Source organism: Neovison vison, chromosome 13, assembly GCF_020171115.1.
Source record: "Neovison vison isolate M4711 chromosome 13, ASM_NN_V1, whole genome shotgun sequence".
Lineage (NCBI taxonomy): Eukaryota > Metazoa > Chordata > Mammalia > Carnivora > Mustelidae > Neogale > Neogale vison.
In genome coordinates, this window is record NC_058103.1 from 109,232,770 (window position 1) to 109,252,955 (window position 20,186).

At 39.4% G+C, this 20,186-nt stretch overlaps 1 long non-coding RNA gene across 1 annotated transcript; it reads left to right on the top strand.

Annotated features, from left to right (window-relative positions):
• Nucleotides 1-6,012: 6,012 nt before the first annotated feature.
• LOC122893149 lies at nucleotides 6,013-19,003 on the top strand. Its single transcript, XR_006381587.1, has 3 exons — nucleotides 6,013-6,104; nucleotides 6,877-6,991; nucleotides 18,885-19,003. It is a non-coding gene; the product is annotated as an uncharacterized LOC122893149 (long non-coding RNA).
• Nucleotides 19,004-20,186: the final 1,183 nt, after the last annotated feature.

Here is a 20,186-nt window from a genome sequence, read left to right on the forward strand (position 1 = left end):
GAAAAAGTTAACATACTTAGAACAATAGGTAACAATAAATTGGCAGCTTTGCTATTTCCACTAGTGGTGTAATAACTTCCCCTCCATTTCAGTCTGTTGAAATTTTTCCCATTCTTCAGAGTCTGTTTCCAGAACTTTCCTTCATTTAGCTTTACTTGATTACTTGAGTATAAGGTGGGGCCAACAGTCCTCTGAACACCCCACCCCCCAGCCTAACACTTAACACTTAAAATGTCTTCAGTAGCTCTTTATCATAGACAGGATCAGTCTAGCCTCTGCAGCCTGGTGAGAAGCCCCTGATGAGCCCCATTCCTTAGCTCCCCTTGCTCATCTATTCGCACACTATTCTGAAAGCAAACCAAATCCTGGTACCAAATCCAAAGCTGGTTTAGCTTTGGATTTTAACAAAACAAAATTTACCAAATGCTGTGAATTTCCACATATAGTCTTCTCTGCATAGATAAGTCTTTTCCTTCCCTTTTCCCCTAATTAGCCCTTGACAGACTCCCACTCATCCATTAACCCAGCTCAGACATCACTCTCTCAATGAGGTCTCTTTCCTTTCAATCCTGTTGACTGTACTGTCTCTGTCCTTTGTACCTGTTTTTATGATTCTGGGTGGTGATGATTTGCTTTCAACATCTGTTTGTATTCTCCTACTAGTGGGCAGCAGCTGTCCCTTACTTAGTCTGGAATCCTGAGTGCCTAGTAAGAGTTCCTGGCACACAGCAGGTCCATAAAATTTTATTGAAATGAACTGGGTTGCACTGAACTAAGGAGTGTAGAGAAGACTTGAAGTAGCTGAGGATCCTAACTGAAACCCAGGTTTATGTCAATGTTGAAAAGGGTAACAAATTCTTAGAGAAGGGGGAAATGACAGCAATGCCCAGAGGGGAGAATGAGCCAGGCGAAAGCTGGGGACAGTGGATGATCGTATCTGGCTAGAGTAGAGGCTATGGAGTGGAGAGTGTTGGGAAATAAGGTCAGAAAGGCTGACAGGTCCATGTTGTGGAAAACTTTGAAGCAGAGGAGATGAAACATGAGGCAATACATACTACAATTCAAGAAAAGAAAAATTTAGAAATATCCCAAGTATCTGTGTAGAAAATGAGCTTTATTCTTCCTACAATCCTCCCTTTTGAAACTTACATTGTTACTGTTAGTATGTCACTGGTCCCAGTTGGCCTGGAGTCATCTGAGCCATAGTACTCTGATGGTTTGAAGTAGAGTGTGACGTGTTGGGAGTCAGAAGCTCTGGAGTTGAGTTTCCGCTCTGGCACTAATTTGTTACCTGATATGGCAAAAATCACTTCACCTCTCTAATTCTGTGTTCTCATCTGTAAAATGAAAGCAGAAGATGGATGACGTAATTCATGAGGTCCCTTTGATCTTTGAGAGTCTATATGTAGCAAAATAACTAATTCTTGCCTAACTTATTCATCTGTCTTTACCCCTTGGATTTCTTTATTTATCTGTTTACTGGGTTTCAGAGTTCCTTTATTAGACTGCTCTGACGTCCACAGTCTGCTCTACTGAGACCAGCATCCGTGGTCTTCACTATTACGTCACACCTAGAAAACCCTCCCCAACCTTTGACCCCTCCTTAAAAACCCAGCTCCAGACCAACATCTTTCTTAAAGTTTTTCCTGATCTCTCTGGGTCTCTTATATTTATTCCTTGCTTTTAGTGTTTATAGATATTTTGTCTTGAGTTATGCTTTGTTTCATAATGACTTTTCTCTCACTAGTCACTTCATAAGCTTCTTAAAATAAGGCACTGTTACATGCAATATCTGTTCATCTTCCTTACCCCACTCAATCCCAGTACAAAACTAGGCACAAAGTAGACATTTAGTAAGGTTCTTGAATATTGAATGAATGGTGTACAGGAAATATTCCTGAAAAAAGAAAAACCAAACCTTGAAAAGGACATCAATAGGGTTTGTAGTTGAAATAATGTAGCATATCAATGATTTTATAGATGGCATTTTGTTCACAAAAGACTGCTTTAAGATAGGGTGATCTGTGAAGTTTCTGGTCTGTGGGCTTGTCTTGAATTAAAGAGTGGGTGGTACTAGGTCCTAGATATTCCAGCCAACTCAAGGAAGAGAGAATGCAGAGAACTGTTTACTGAGTGACTTTGCTATTGGACATGTCCCAAGTGTAGCTTGAGAACATCGGGCAGAGTTACCACCCTGCTACCACAGCCTCTGCCAACTTGGATCAGAAGCAGTGAGGCTGACCTGTCTTTTGGCTCTGGAACAAGGCGAGGGAGCACACCAGCAGGCATGGGAAGAAAGAAGTTGTGAAATGAAAGACATGAAAAAGAGATGACAGGAGCCTCTTTTCCTCTTTTCCCCTATTACCCTGAGTCTCTCTCCTGCCCCCTCGATACCTGTAAAGTGGGATAAACCAGAATCTCGCACCTTCCACCAGCTGGGGTGTGGAGCCTTGGGGGTCTAGCTAGGAGAAACAGAAGGCAGTGAGGATCAGTCTCGTTTCCCAAAGTGGTCCTGCGATAGGAGGTTTGAAAATCACTACTCTACTCAGGTAATCAGCCTTTAAACAACTAATGCTGAAGAAACTCAAGGCAAAATGTAAGAGGGAAGTTTACTGTTTGAAGTAGTTGAGTTCTAGATCTGACAGCATGGGAGCTCTCTTGATTGTAAATTAGCTCACAGAAATAAAACGGGTGAGGTTAGGAACTCCAAATCCTGCTTTTGCTCTGAAATTGCCTCAGGCTGCCTCTCAAAGCGAAGTCCAGAAACTATGGATTCATTGTGTGCCCCCCACCCCTTCTGACAATGCCCCAAAGCTGTTAGTGTTTCTACCAGCAGAAGGGGCATTGCATTGATTTGTCTTACTGTGTGTGGAAAATGTAGAAATAACTCCCATGTGTCATCAACCATTTAGTCAGCACTCAGTCCCTTAGCAGGGGAAATGCTAAGATTTATTAGGGAAAGTATCCGTCATACCATATAAATAGATGCACAGTTAAGGCAGATGCAGCAGGCAGGGTGTATGTTTCTGTGTGACTGATCATAAGGAACTTATTATCTAGAACTCTTTGGAAAAATCAGCATTTGGGAAGATGGCAAACATAAGGATACACTTATATTTTTATGCAAAATATTCCTCAAAACAGTAATTTTGTCACTAAATGCATTGTTGGGGTAGAAATAATTTTAATTAAAGATGTTTTTTGCTTTAATATTTTACTTTAGAGAAAACACATCCACATGATAAAGCAGCCCAATAGTAGAAAAAGGTACATAAAGTAGATCTCTTTGCCCCTGCTGACCCCAGTACCCTTTAGGGGACATCATTGTCCATTTATTTTGTATCATTCAAAAATATTCAACACAAGCTGATCTTCCTTTTACACAAATGGTGGTCTACTTGTCAAATTCCTCCACAGCTTATTTTTTTCCTTAACAGTATGCCTTGGAAATCATTCCTTATCAGTCCGTACATATGGCCAGGCTCATTGTTTTTAACAAATTTAACTGATGTTGACATCTTGCCATAATGACTTTCGGGTTTTTTGTTTTAACAATACAGATACATTTTAACCACAGCCCCTACTGCCCAGTTCTGTTGCTCTCTGTCCAAAGGTAATCACTATCCTCAAATTAGCATATATCCTTCCTGCCTGGTTGTTATATATTTAGTACATACATTTAGTCTTTCATTGTGTGACTCTGGCACCACAATTTATCCACAATTGTGTTTAACATTTAGTTGTTTTCAAGTTTTTGCTGTTAAATACAGTGCTACAACAAACATTCTCTTTCATGTCTCTCTGGGGACATGTATGTGAATTGTTTAGGATCTATACCCACAAGGAGAATTCTAGGTCTTAGGGGATGTGCATTCCAACCTCATCTGATATTGCAACATTATTCTCCAGTGTGGTTTTTAATAATCATGTTTTAAAGTTCTTTCTTGCTTGCTTGTTTTCTTCCTCTCTTTCTTCCTCCCTCCCTCCATCTATCTATCTATCTTTCTTTCTTTCTTTCTTTCTTGCCTGCCTGCCTGCCTTCCTTCCTTCCTTCCTTCCTTTCTACATTCTTACCAACACTTGGGCTTCTCAAACTTCCAAAATATTGCCAAGCTGATAAGGATGAAATAGTACCTCATTATGGTTTTAATTTGCATTTATTTCTGAATGTATCTTTTCTTACTTGTTTTGGCTATTTCCCTGTATAATAAATTATTGAAACCTTTAACAATTTTTCTACCATACTACTTGTCTTTCCTTATTGATTAGTCAGGATTATTTTATATTCTAGATATTGATACCCCATAATATGTATTATAATTAACTTCTCCCAGTCAGTGGCATGCATTTTTGCTATTTATGGTGTCTTTTGTCTAATGCAGTTTTTATATTTTCATGTATTCAAATTCTATTATCATTTGTGCATTTAGTGTTTTGTTTAGGAAACCTAAAGAAATTTAATGAAGACATTCTCTTATACTTTCTTTTTAACTTTTAAGATTCCCCCTTACATTAAAATTTTTAATCTGTGTGGACTGTATTTTTATTATGGCATGAAGTAGAGATCTAAATATGCCCTCCCTCCAGAATATGCACTGGCTATGGCCAGTTCTCTTGGTACCATTTATCTAATGGTCACCACTCCCCCATTGACATGTAAAGCCATCTCTGTCCCATGCTAGGTTTCCATATATGTATAGGTCAATATTAACTTATTTTGTTCATTATGCTCATTTGGCCTATTTTTATATCCTTGCCTCCATACCACACTATTTAAATAGCTATAGCCTTATAATTAGCCTAGTAGGGCAAATCTTCACTCCTTAGTTTCCTTTTTCAAAAATTTCTTGCTAGCTTTGTCTCTCTCTCTCTTTTTTCCCCCACATGTACTTTAGGGTAGGATTGTTAAATTCCTTGAAAAGTCTTGTTGGGATTCTGATTGGAATTATAATGATTCATAGATCTATTATAAATTCATGGGGAGAGCTACTAGATTTACACAATTGTATCTTTCAATCCTTCAGTGTCTTATTACTTATCCAGTGCATCTTTTATCTAATGTTTTATAATTTTACCAAATAGGTCTCTTTCATTAGATTTTTGCCTAGGTATCTGCTGTAAATGAAAGATTTTATATAAGTACATATAAGTACATATATTTTTTCTCTTACACTGTCAATGTATCCAGAGTGGTGAATTCTCCTATTTGTTTGAATTATTTACTACAAATTCTCTTGCAATTTCTATGTATATAATCCCATGGTCTGCAAATAAGAATTTTCTTTCCTTCTTTCTTCCTTCTTCTCTCCCCACTTCCTCTTTCTCCTCCTCCTCCTTCCTTCTTAAGTATCACACTGGCTGGGACTCTATCTGGTGCTTAAGAGAAGCTGTCGGGGGCACCTGGGTGGCTCAGTCTGTTAAGCATCTGCCTTCACTCAGATCATGATTCCAGGGTTCTGGAATTGAGTCTGCATCAGGCTCTGTGCTCGGCAGGGAGCCTGCATCTCCCTCTGCTTCTCCGCCTGCTATCTCTCTCTCTCTCTCTCTGTCAAATAAATAAATAAAAATCTTAAACAACAACAAAAAAAGAGACGGGCGCCTGGGTGGCTCAGTGGGTTAAAGCCTCTGTCTTCGGCTCAGGTCATGATCCTAGAGTCCTGGGATTGAGCCCCACATCGGGCTCTCTGCTCAGTGGGAAGCCTGCCTCCCCCGCCCCCTCTCTGCCTACTTGTGATCTCTGTCTGTCAAATAAATAAATAAAATCTTTAAAAAAAAAAGAGAGAGAGAGAGAAAGAAGTTGTGGTAACAGGTACTCTTGACTTGTTCCTGACTCTAAAGAATACACATCTAATGTTTTATGACCAAGTATCATGTTTTCTAGAGGTTTCTGATAGATACATTTGGAAAAGACTGCTGCTCCCCCCGGAATTGGTTCTCTCCTTTTTCCTAAGTAGAATCTTTAATTTTTTAAATTTTATTTATTTATTTCACTTTCCCCTTTTCTACTTCCTGCAGCATGGAATGCAGATGCAATGACTAGAGTTGGAGCAATTTATTGGACTTGAAGTAATCTGAAGAATGAAGATCACACAAAATATAATACGGTAGAAGGAACTTGGCTGTAGGCCTCCTAACTAGTCTTTTATATGAAACAAAAGTACAGTTCTATATAGTTTGGAATTTTCTGCCACTAATAGCTAAGCTGAAGCCTACAGCCCTCTTCATCAGGATGCGGTTGTAGTCCATTCCCAGTTTGCCAGTAGTTTGTCTTTTTTCCATAAATTGCACTTAAAAAAAAAAAAAAGATTTTACTTACTTATTTGAGAGAGAGAATGTGAGTGAGGGGATGGGCAGAGGGAGAGGGAGAGAATCCTAAGCAGACTCCATGCTGAGCCTGGAGACTGACAAGGGGGCCTCCATCTCATGAGCCTGAGATGGTGACCTGAGCAGAAACCAAGAATCAGATGCTTAACTGACTGAGCCACCCAGGTGCCCCCATAGATTGTACTTTTATAAACTGCTCATCTGTACTAATGAGATGAATTACGTTAAGAGATTTTTTAGTCATCCTTGGGGTTCTGTCATGATATGCTTTTAGAGGTTGCAGATGTACAAAGATTTTATTTATTACTTTTCCCAAGTTTTTCAAGTGAAAAAATTTAAACTAGAAAAGTGGGCCTTCACAGTGAACACCCATACATCAACCACCCAGATTCCACAATTAACATCTTATTATGTTTGCTTTGTACCTTGTCTATTATGATGTGTTATAAATACATTACTTAATTCAGTTAAGTAACATTTTAAAATATTTGTGCATGTGTTCAAAAGTGAGAATAACTAAATATTTTCTTTTTTCATATTGTCTTTGTGCAGTTTGGGTATCAAAAATATAATTGTAAAATGAAGCAAGGATCTCTTCTATCTTTTCACTGAAAAAGTCTAACATAGGAAATAAATTTTGAAGATTTGGTTAAACTCATCTATGTGGGTAAGTACTTGTTTGACATGGTGCTTTTTAAATGGTTATAGATTTTATTTTTTAATGAAGTATAGTTGACATAAAATGTTATATTAATTTCAGGTATACAATGTAGTGATTCAAAAAATTTATGTGCAATGCTACGCTCACCCCATGTAGCTACTGTTTTGTTACCATACAACACTATTAATATACCAGGACTATATTCTGTATGCTGTACCTTTTATCCTGGTGACTTACTCATTCCATAACTGGAAGCCTGTACTTCCCAGTCCCCTTCTTTCATTTCACCCATCCTCCTGCCCCCCTCCCTCTGGCAACCGTCAATTCTCTTTGTATTGTATTCCTTGTTTTCTCTTTGTATTTATGGGTCTGTTTCTGCTTTTGTTTGTTTATTCCTTTGGGTTTTTTTTTTTTTTTATATTCCGTATATAAGTGAAATCATATGGTATTTGTCTTTCTCAGGCTGACTTACTTCACTTACCACAATACCCTTTTGGTGTTGTTGCAAATGGTATGATTTCATTCTTCTTTATAGCTGAGTAACATTCCATTGTATATATATGTCCCATCTTTATTCATTCATCTATTGATGGATACTTGGCTTGCTTCCATATCTTGGCTATTATAAATGAAGCTTCCAAGAACATAGGAACACATATATATTTTTTGAATTAGTATTTTCATTCTTTGGGTAAATACCGAGTATAGAATTACTGGGTCTTATGGTATTTCTATTTTTAGTGTCTTGAGGAACCTCCATACTGTTTTCCATAGTGGCAGCACCAATTTGTTTTCCCACCAACAGTGCAGGAGGGGTCCTTTTTCTCCATGTCCTAACTAATACTTTTTGTTTCTTGTGTTTTGGATTTCAGCCATTCTGACAGGTATGAGGGGATATCTCATTGGAATTTTGATTTGCATTTCCCTGATGATGAGTGAATGTTGGGCATCTTTTCATTTGTCTGTTGGCCATCTGTGTGTCTTCTTTGGAGAAATGTCTTTTAAGGTCCTCTGCCCATTTTTAATTAGGTTTCTTTTCTTTTCTTTTTTTTTTTTTTGGTGTTGAGTTGTGTAAGTTCTTCATCTATTTTGGATATTAACTCCTTATCAGCTATATCATTTACATATATCTTCTCCCATTTTGCTCTTTTGTTTTGTTGATGGTTTTCTTTTTTTTTTTTTCCAATTTATTTATTTTCAGAAAAACAGTATTCATTATTTTTTCACCACACCCAGTGCTCCATGCAAGCCGTGCCCTCTATAATACCCACCACCTGGTACCCCAACCTCCCACCCCCCCGCCACTTCAAACCCCTCAGACTGTTTTTCAGAGTCCATAGTCTCTCATGGTTCACCTCCCCTTCCAATTTACCCAAATTCCCTACTCCTCTCTAACGCCCCTTGTCCTCCATGCTATTTGTTATGCTCCACAAATAAGTGAAACCATATGATAATTGACTCTCTCTGCTTGACTTACTTCACTCAGCATAATCTCTTCCAGTCCCGTCCATGTTGCTACAAAAGTTGGGTATTCATCCTTTCTGATGGAGGCATAATACTCCATAGTGTATATGGACCACATCTTCCTTATCCATTCATCCGTTGAAGGGCATCTTGGTTCTTTCCATAGTTTGGCGACTGTGGCCATTGCTGCTATAAACATTGGGGTACAGATGGCCCTTCTTTTCACGACATCTGTATCTTTGGGGTAAATACCCAGGAGTGCAATTGCAGGGTCGTAGGGAAGCTCTATTTTTAATTTCTTGAGGAATCTCCACACTGTTCTCCAAAGAGGCTGCACCAACTTGCATTCCCACCAACAGTGTAAGAGGGTTCCCCTTTCTCCACATCCTCTCCAACACATGTTGTTTCCTGTTTTGTTAATTTTGGTTGATGGTTTTCTTTGCTGTGCAAAGCTTTTTATTTTGGAATAATCCCACTAATTAATTTTTGCTTTGTTTCTTTTGTCTGAGGAGACATACTTGTATAATTTTTTAAAATTACAGATTCAATTTATTTAATGGGTATAAATAAATATAAAGGTTGCTATTTCTTTTCCAAGTCAATTTTAGTGATTTATATATCTCTAAAGAACTAAGTTCGTTAAACTATCAAATTTATTTGTGTAATGATACTCATAATATTTTCTAGGGCTTTTAGAAACTTTAACTATTTGTAGTCATGTCCCTTTTTCTGCCCTTTTTCTTTTTTTCCATCAATCGATTTTGCCAGGTTTGCCTATTTTATTAGTCTTCAGAAAGAACCAGCTTTTGGGATACCTGGGTGGCTCAGTTGGTTAAGCAGCTGCCTTCGGCTCGGGTCATGATCCCAGTGTCCTGGGATGGAGTCCTGCATCAGGCTCCTTGCTCAGCAGGGAGCCTGCTTCTCCTTCTGCCTCTACCTGCCATTCTGTCTGCCTGTGCTTGCTCTCTCCCTCTCTCTCTGAAAAATAAATAAAAAAAATCTTTAAAAAAAAAAAAAAAAGAACCAGCTTTTGAGTCTATTGATTCCTTATTGATTTCCCCCCTTTTGTCTCTTTCTCTTTCTTTTGTTATTATTTTTCTTTTGCATCCTTTTTTCTAATTAACTTCTGAGGTATATGCTTCCTTCTCTTCTATTATATGCATTTAAAGCTATAAATTTCATCCTAAATACTGCTTAAATTGCATTTGGTACTAGTGTTTTCATTGTCTGGGCATTTGGTAATTTTCATTAACTTTTCTCTCCTATTTAATAATTATTTTGAAGCTTCTAACATGTATAGGGCAGTGTAACTATTATATTGATTTCTAATTTTATCTCATTGTTATCAGATTTTTGTTTTGTATGATTTTATGTCATTAGTAGTCATTTGAAATTTACTTTTTGACATATTATAGTCATATTTTACATATGTAGTCATATTTTTAACATATTATAGTAAGTTTTTATAAATGTTTCATGTGTGCTAGAAATAATGTGTATTTTGAATTTTGGATTCAAATTTGTAGGATTACTTATACTCTTTTTTTTTTTTTTTTAAGATTTTATTTTATTTATTTGAGTGAGAGAGACAGTGAGAGAGAGCATGAGCGAGGAGAAGGTCAGAGGGAGAAGCAGACTCCCCATGGAGCTGGGAGCCCGATGTGGGACTCGATCCCGGGACTCCAGGATCACGCCCTGAGCCGGAGGCAGTCGTTTAACCAACTGCGCCACCCAGGCGTCCCTACTTATACTCTTTTGTCTTCTACAACTATGATTTTCGATTTACACACACACACACACACACACACACAAGAAACACATTTGAGGTTCCAAATGACTATTTCTTCCATGTGAATTATTCTCATTATCATTGTATCTTTCTATAATAACCTCCCTTTTGCCTTAAAGTTAAAAATTGATACTGATATTATTATATTTAATTTTTATTAAGTTTTTAGTCCATGTTATCCACTTACCATGTCTCCATCACCATGTTTTGGGTGTGACTCTTAATAAACAGTACATGGTTGAATTTTTAAAAGTTCTTATGAAAATCTCTATCTTTGAGTAGGCAAGTTCAATATATTAATATTTATATGTACTTTGATTATTGATCTGTTTGGACTTTTTTCAACCATTGTTTTGTTTTCTATTTACCATTCTTTAATTTTGATTTTTTTCTTCTCTACTTTCTATTAGTTTGATCTAGTTTTGTTTTTTGAAGATTTTATTTATTTATTTATTTATTTGACAGAGAGGGGGAGACAGCATTTGCACAGGTCAGAGGGATAGGGAAGAGGGAAAGGGAGAGAATCCCAAACAGACCCCATACTGAATGCAGAGTCCAATGCAGGACTCATCTCATGACCCCAAGATCATGACCTGAGCCTGAAACCAAGAGTCAGACACTGAACTGACTGTGCCACCCAGGCACTCATAGGTTGATCTAGTTTTAAAATGTATTTTCCTCTTTCCTCTCTACTGGAATTTTGCTATCTGCCTAGGGTTAGAAAAAGTCCCATGTGAGAAATTAAATCAACAGGCTTCTATACTGCTTTCCCAAGCTGGGTGGTTGGATTTTTCTACTCTTTTCATACATCAAGGACTTTCTTCCTTCAAGGACCTTACTTGGGTCCCCAGAATCTGTGTTTCAGGAAGCTCAGGGAGATCCTTTATTCAGCTTCTAAACTTGAGCAGAGAGGGTGGCCAAGAGCCTGGGCTGTGCTCAGGGCCAGATCTTCTTTATCCAGGGTGAGGGATCAATATGACAGACAAAGACACCTGAAGAAGACTGTGAGCAAAAACTATTTAGACCATCAAATGAATCAAACTGACACTGAACCCACTAGGTTCTCTTTTCTCTTTTTACTCTGAAACTTTTTTTCCCTTTTGAGCTCAACTGTTTGTTAAAAAATTATTTTTTACTGAATTTTAACCAAGATTTCCATGTAGGTACCAATCTGCTATACTTTAAAAAGCTGTGGAAGTTAATTTACTTACTTTATAGAATGTTTACAGGTTCCAAGTCTCACCTTCCACATCAGATCTTTTAGTTTTTGTCTGTTTTCCTCAGCTTCTGCTTAGGCAACTTACAAGTAGATTATTATTATTTTTTTCCATCTTATTCATTGGCATTGATGATTCACTTTGAAATTCTGATGATTCAGACCATTGTTCTGGTCTTTCCTCAAATCCCCTTGTTTCTCAGACTGAGGCAGAGAAGACCCCCACCCCCATCCAATGCACAAGTTCCTGGATACTGTCTGTAAATAGTCCAAATAGGAAAGCTGAAGTTTCTGGGTGTGTGGCCTTTCCCCCTTCCTCCAGGAGCTTCTAAAATGATGGTCATGATGAATCTCAGCCTTTCTGGCTGCACATGGCCCTGATTTGGTTGGAAATATACCCAGCTGGAAGCAGTTGACATGCCAAGACCTTCCAGCATTGGGCTTTCCAATACAATGTGTTGGGACCCTTATTTCCTGTCTCGTCTTTTTGGCTAGGTGGCTCCCTCCAGTCCCAGGCATTCCCTGGGCAGCTGTCTGAGTTAACATCTGAGCTTGGCCAGCACTGGTCCAGCTGTGGTCCCTGGCATTGCTACTTATGTGCAAAGCCTTGATTTCTTTTTTAGGTACAGTTGTCTTGAACAAAGCCAGTTTTTCCCCTCCCTCAAAAAAGCCAATAATTGCATTAATACTCTGCTACTGCTATCTTGACATTTTAAAATAACTTTTGAATACAATTTCAAAAATTTGATATTGCATTAAGCTCCATAAATTATGTACTCTCTCCTTAGGAGAAACAGAGAAAATCACTGACACTTGGAGGAGTAGATGGGACTTATTGACTAACCCAGCCTCTTAGGAGTCCTGGGCAACAACTGTTAGGAGTAATTATTTAAAAATGTATTTTTAGATGTAGTGCCATATCCTAAAAAACTTATGTTATGGGAAGCTTCCTTTTCCATAAAATGTCTTAGCACTTCAGGAAAGGGAGGTGAGTACAATTCTAGAATAGCCATCCAATTGAACTTTCATTACATTAACAATGTTGTTAATGTTCTATATCCTTGCCATCCACCATGGTGGCCACTAGCAACAAGTGGCTACTAAGAACATGGCTACTAAGAAATGCAGCTACTATGAGGACCTGAATTTCTAAATTTTAATTAATTTTAATTATTTTAAATTTAAAGTTAAATAGCCATATGGGGCTGCTGGCTACCATACCCAACAGTGTAATTACAGAACAAAGTCATTTCTGACCTTTGAGACTTTGGTTATGTTTTGTACTGACTGTACATCAAGACATAAATTTAGGTTTCGTCCAGAAAGGATTTTTTAAATTCAGATTTAGGGTATATCTGGAACTAGCTAGGGGAACTCAAATCACAGTGTTTTGTTTTGTTTTTTAAGTATAGAGAAGGTATCCTTTCTACCTATGGAAGCTAAGCCATGAGTCTCATTTCCGTAGCCTTCAAGGGAAATATGACATGGACAAATGAATTGCCTAAAGACTGCTCCTTCTAGTTCTAAGGGATTATGGAAGAAATAAGGAAGACAAAGAAGAAGCAAGGTCAAAGGTCAGAGTCTTGGCAAGGAATGATAGTGAGGAGGTGTAGTGGGAGGTGAGTTGATAGATGGGCTTGAGCCATCCTTCCTAGGCCCACATGACCTGGTGTACAAATGATCCAGCAAGTTTCATGTGTTTCCATGTCCACAGAAGTACATCAGAGGGCTCTGGTCAAAACAAAAAGGTAGCTGAATAGGAACTTTGAAAAGGCCAGAACTATAGATTTTAGAGATAGGTAATACCTCATCTCAGAAAGCCACACCTGAGAGACGCCTGGGTGCCTCAGTCTGTAAAATGTCTGCCTTTGGCTCAGGTCATGATCCCAGGGTCTTGAAATCAAGTTCCGTATCAGGCTCTTTCCTTACCAGGGAGCCTGCTTCTCCCTCTGCCTGCTGCTTGTGCTCTCTCTCTCCAACAAATAAATAAATAAAATTTGAGGGGAAAAAAAAAGAAAAGGAAAGAAAGAAAGCCATGCCAGAAAAACTATACTTTAGTTGTCACCAGTCCAGGGAACAGAAAAATCTAAGCACTCCACTATTCACCAGTGAAGATCCAGATGATTCTATCTCTGCGGCTATGGGTCATCTAAACCCTTCTAGACCCCAGTGCACAGATTCGATCTTGAAGGACACAAAGAGACAAAGAAAAAATTTGAAAGATTTACCATTTTTCTTAAAGAAATGAAAGAGAATCACATAAAGGGGTTGTCTGAATTATTGAGCTGAGTATAACTGAATGGGATAAATTGAAGTTTCTTTTTCCAGTTCTGCGTGGATGAGCAGATATATTATGGGGAAATAAAGAAGCTGCATTTTCTTTGCACAGCTAAGGGCAGAATGAATGAATTTGTGACCCTACTCCAAATATGTTTGTCTTCCTGCCAAGCCATTTGTGGACAACAATACTTTTCACAAGCTTTAGCAGAGGTGCAGTATGTGCTGGGAGGAATCGGGACCTGCTATTTTGAGCCTAGGAATGAGCATTATGAGTGAATTGGCCACTTTACTCAAGGCACTAGCAGCTTCACATGGGCAGTTCCTTGGGGCTTATCCAGAAGGCATTTTTTCCTCTTATCACCTACCTGGACATGGAGGAGGTTGTAGATACTTCCGTGTACTGGTCCAAGAGGTTTGAGAACAATGGGAGAGGCTCAGTCTGTCAGATTATGGTGTCATTTTGCCTGTGCAATGCCTTAGTCATCTTCTAGTGCTGAGTGAATCACATCTGGAATCAAGGAGGCAAGATCTACTTGGGCAATACCCTAATTTCTTATCTGGATTTAACATCCCATCAGTCCCTTGCCATACTGGTTAACATGTAGTCCCTCTGTGGGCTACAGCTCCACCTGCAGGCCAGCTCTGAAAAGTACATGTTCAAGAAAAGGGAGGAATTTCTGGGTTGTATTCTGTACAGCCAAGACATCTGCATTGCACTTCAAATGTTCAAGGTCCTACAGTAAGAACCCACATGGTTCATTACATATATTTAGAAATTCCTGGAATTTATTACAAAATTCATTACACATTTCTTTTCCTTGGCTGTTAGAATAACTGGCACTTTCAAAAGGGAAGGAGGTCTTTTTTCATTCTCGGAGGCAGATGCAGCTTTCCAGGAAGCTTGCTTAATTCCTCCAGTCTTTCATGAGCCTCCCTGACCCAGCCCAACCCATATGAATGTCTCCAGTCATTCAGATTGGAAACATTAGACCCCAAGAGGACCCAACCCTCAAGCATCACCCCCTTGGGATTCCTTCCCTGAGAAAATGACTTTTGGAAACATTCAATTGCTCATCTTTCTTGGGAACAAAGATCACTTGTCATGGAGACTAGAGTGGCTAAGATAAATGCAGAGACTCAGTCTGCATCGGTGTCATCTTTTTCAAGCACTTTGGGTTTACCATTTCATACCCAACCCTGGAAAGTAGAGCATCACAAGTGAAGACTGTAGCACTAGTCCTGGAAATCACCCGGCCGGGAATTCTGGATGATACCCAGTCCTAGCCATCAGGCACATATAACGGCCCACACAATTGGATTTGCATGATATGTAGGTGTAAGAGGAATAAAGTGGTTAAGAATGGGCTTTAAGTTTACATTCTGAAGTACTGGATTTTCTTAGTCCATTCAGGCTTCTGTAACAATATACCACAGAATGGGTATCTTTACACAACAAGAATTTATTGCTCACAGGTCAGAAGGCTGGAAGTCCAGATCATGGCACCAGCATGGTCACCTTCTGATGAGGGCCCTCTTTCTGGTTCATAGCCAGTACCTTCTCACTGTGTCCTCACTTGGTGGAGGGAGTCAGGGATATCTCTGGAGTTCTTTTATAAAGGCACTAATCCCATTCATGAGTGTTCTTAAGCAAGGCCTCACCCACTAATACCATCGGTTTGGGGCTTTAGGATTTGACATATGAGTTTGCGGGGGGAAGTGGGGGACACAGTCAGATCATAGCATGGATGAATGGTAAAACAGTAACTGCAGTGGAAGAAACCGTGGGAGAAACAGGTTTGGGAGATAAGATCAAGTTCTATTTAAAAAAGTGTTCAACTTGAAATTCTAATTAGACAGCTAATGGAAATGTCAAGTAGATGGCATGATATGTTTGTTAAGTCTGGAGCTCAGGGGAAATGTCAGGACTGGAGAATATATAGATCTGAGAATTATTGACAGGCAAAAGGACATGGAAGCCATGGGACTGGATGAATCTCCTCCAAAGTGAGTGAGTTAATTAATTAATTAATTTTTAAAGATTTTATTTATTTCAGGGAAAGAGAGAGAGAGCACAAGCAGGGAGGAGAGAGAGAAGCAGGCTCCCCTCTGAGCAAGGAGCTCAACGCAGGGCTTGATCCCAGGACCCTGGGATTATGACCCGAGCCAAGGGCAGACACTTAACCAACTGAGCCACCCAGACATCCACAGTGAGTGGGTATATTTAAAGAACAGAAGAGGTTTAGACAAATTTAAAAATCAGGAATAAGCAGAAGGAGCCAGCAGACTAAGAAGAAGTCAAGCAGGAATGTAGGAAGAAGGCTGAGACAGTATGTTAACTCAGAAGCCAAGTGATCTACTGAATCAAACACTGCTGAGAGGTCCAGTGAGAGGAGGACTGGGAATGCTCAGTGGATTTAGACAGAAGGAGCTCATTGGTGATCCTGAGAAGAAGGGCTTCAGTAGAGCTGGAAGGAAGAAAATGATTGGAGAATTCTGAAAAGAAACTCTGAAGTGAGCAAGTAAAGACATTCAGCATTGGTCACTGATTTTAGGAATGGTGATATAGGTAGATCTGAGCAGCAGGAGGGGCTAGATGGAAGAGGGTATAGATTCATGGGAGGACAGATTTATTTTAAGGTGGGGGATATTCTAGCATTTTTATATGCAGACAGGAACATTCTAATAGAGGAAATGTGAAGATCCTAAAGAGTAGATGATGGAAAGAGCAAAGCCTTTGAAAAGGTTGGAGGGGGTCCAGGGCTTAAGTGAGATGAAGTCTAAGAGGACATAAAGTCCAGGACAGTTCTGTTGTAAAGAAAAGAGGCAAAAATTAGTAACTGTGATGATGTGAAATTGTCACTGCTGTCTTCTGCTTGGTCCTTTCTTAGTAAAAGGAGAGATGAAATCTTTCCACCAGCTCCACTAGCCCAGCTCCCTAACACCCTGCCCTCAACCCAGAACTCCACCAGTTCACCTTGACAACAGAGCTGGAAGATCCAAGAATCTTACAAAAGGTTCTGGATTCCCAGCAGGACCACAGCCACCTCTGGTACTTTGACTGTGAGAAGGGAAGCAAGTTAGAGAACCAAACCCAGAAAATTCCCTCCCCGAAACCCAGAACCCTGAACAGGTCACTAGACAGCAGAGTCTAGGAGAGTGCAGAATAAAAGGAGAGCAAGTACAGTTAAAACGTCCACTGCCATCAGGCAGTTACCTTAATTCATTTCATTTCTGCCTGGACTCTCTATTTCTAACTTCCTCATTTTCAGTGGTTTTCCCAGTTTGTCGTCATGTTCAGATACTTCGGCATTAAGTAGTTTATAATTCAGCCTCCAAGTTGCTTCCTCTTGAATCTCTTCCATCTCTAGCATCACCCACCAAAAAAAAAAAAAAAAGTCTTCTAAAGGAACAACACATCCTTAGGAAAATGAGTGAAGGTACAGATAATTAGAATTTGGAGACAATGAGGGTAAAGAAGGTCGCTTCCCCACAGAAGACACACACACACACACACACACACCCCTATACACACTTTGGTTCCCACCCTCGCAACTGTAGTTACTGTAGCTTACAGATGAATGAATAGCAAATTTGAATGTCTTTTTTTCCGGTAGGAATTTTGCAGCAAAACAAAAGAGATATATTAATTTAAAAAGAAAACACGCATAATTGTACACAAGTATTTTAATTTGGTAAACAAGCTTTGTTCAGCCAAACATTTGTGGAAAGGTGTTTGGGCTTTTATTTGCATTAAAGTAGCTAAGTAAACATACTTTTAACCAAATAGGAGTCAGGGTGAATATTTTCCTACATAATATGTGACTAGACAAATGAGGCGCTCTCTCTCTCTCTCTCTCTTTTTTTTAAACACTCCTGGGACACCTGGGTGGCTCAGTCAGTTAAGCGTCTGTCTTCAGCTCAGGTCTTGATCCCAGGGTCCTGGGATCAAGCCCCACATCAGGCTCCTTGCTCCTTGCTCAGGGAGTCTGCTTCTCCCTCTCCCTCTGCTTCTACCCTCTGCTCCTGCTCTCTCCTGCACTCTCCCTCTCTGAAATAAATAAACAGAATCTAAAAACAAATAAACAAAACCCACTCCTTATATTGAAAACCAAATACCTAGTTTGTCATATGCCATAACTCAAAATGCTTTTGGAACTTCTTGAAGTATCTGCTGAGCTCTTTTCACACACAGGGTGATAAACCTTCTCAGTTTGTCTGGCACTGAAGGGTTTCCCAGGATGTGGGACTTGGAGTTTTAAAACTGAGTTGGTTTGGGTCAACTTTCCTGGGTTACCTGGAACTGAGGGAGATTTAAGTCCTCAAACTGGGAGAGTGCCAGGCAAAAGGGGTCAAGTTTGGTCATCCTATTTGTAAATCACATACAAAAAATGCCAGCTCATTGCTTTATAGTTGTAACTCTGTTACTCAATTTGATCCCCTCCTTATTTTTAAAGACTTGGCCCTAAATATCTTTTGGCTATTGCGAAAGATCAAATTTCTCACCCACAAACAAATATGTGGTAGCACTCAAAAGAGTCTGAGTTAAGAAGGCAATTTTATAAACCTTTTCTTCCTTCTTTTCTTCCTTCCTTTCCATTCTTACCTTTGTCTGTAAAAGTATACATATTAGGGTGGACATTGCATACTCTCTCTCTCTTTTTTTTTTTTTTTTTTTTGCATACTCTCTCTTTAACCCTAGTTTAGTCAGGCTTCTCTGAGCCCTCTTTTCTATGAGGTCTCCATCTTGGCCCCCATCCTGTCTTTGGCCTGTCAATCCCAGTTTTAGCAAGAATCCTATCAAGTTGGTTTAGTAAGAATCCCCTTACCCTTGAATTTCCTCTCAGTAATTTTCCATCCGCTCTGTCTATTAGCTATAAATACCCTGCTGTCTTTGATCTCTCCCCTACTACAGTGCTTACTGCAGTTGTCCTGAATAAAGTCTTCCTTGCCATTTTATTTATTTATTTTTATTTTTATTTTTAAAGTAGGCTCCATGCCCAGTGGGGAGCCCAATGCAGGGCTTGAACTCACGACCCTGAGATTAAGACCTGAGCCAACATCAAGAGTCAGACACCCCCACTGACTGAGCTACTCAGACACCCCTTGCTTACCATTTTAATAAGTGTTTGAATAATTTTTTTCTTTAACAGTTATGGTGCCATGAATTGGACAAAATTAAATTCGTCCTTGGACCCCTGGAACCTCTCCTCCAGGACCCCAGGTGTACGCTTCTGAAGACTTGGTTTCACTCCTGACTGATTAGGGATCCAATGGTGAGTCCAACTCCTGAGCCAGTGCTCTGGATGACAGACTGTTAAAGCATGGTAAGGGCAGATTTGGGTTCTTAAGATTCTGAGTATACCCTCTGAGGCTAGGTTAGAGCCCTGGGATTCTTTGGTTGAAAAATGCCTGTGTAAGCAGATGGATGTCGTCTTGGATCTTTCTGAGTGAGATTTTACTCCTTGCCTCTTAAAGTGGCAAATTCCTGCCTCTTTTGGAGGCCTCTACTCTAGAAGCTCTGTTAGAGTCCCAGGCAAATGCAGGGTGGGTTAGAATCCCAGGCTTCTTTGTTAGCAACATATCATGAGTGAAGAACAAGGTAGCTTCTCAGTAGACTGAAACCCCCTTCTCATATTCCTGTTAACTATAGGTCTCACCACTAGGACACTAGCTCTCTATTTCCTTTCTTGTTGGAATAATTTTACTAAGGATAATTGGTAATTTCAATGGCTTCCCCAGACTAAGATTTCTCTCTCAGCATTCTTCCTTCTTCCTTTTATCACCTTCAATCCTCCATTCCCTTGAATCCATTGATAGAATTGCCTTCAAGCCCATACCTCCTCCATCTCTCTGTCTACCCACCAAGACTTTCTCTTTCCTTATATCCCTTGTTATAGTCAATTTCTTATAGTCACTTTCTTACAGTCAGTTGAACTTTGAACTTTAGGTTCTCCCATCCTCCACTGGGGGCTCTCAAGAGACCTAGGGACCACCCAAAGAAACTACGTGCAGGGCAAAACAAAATCTTAAAAGTTTCCTCCACAAATATGGATTAAAAAGCATTAACTGTCAATTGAGCAGGTAACCTTAACTTGTTCCATCTGTCAGAAACAGAATTTGGGATAAAAATATAAAGTGGAACAAAAACAAGAGCCAATTATTTTATATAAACCAATTAGTTTTTTATTGCTATGTTTACCTGACTCATGGTTACAATTTTATTTGTTTTCCAAGATTTTATTTATTTATTTATTTGTAAAGAAGAGAGAGAGCACAAGCAGAGACTGCGGCAGGTAGAGGGAGAAGCAGGCTCCTGGCTGAGCAAGGGGCCTGATTTGGGGCTTGATCCCAGGATCCTGGGATCATGACCTGAGCCAAAGGTAGAGGCTTAACCAACTGAGCCACCCAAGTGTCCCTCATGGGTACAATTTTAGAATGAAAGCAATGAGGTT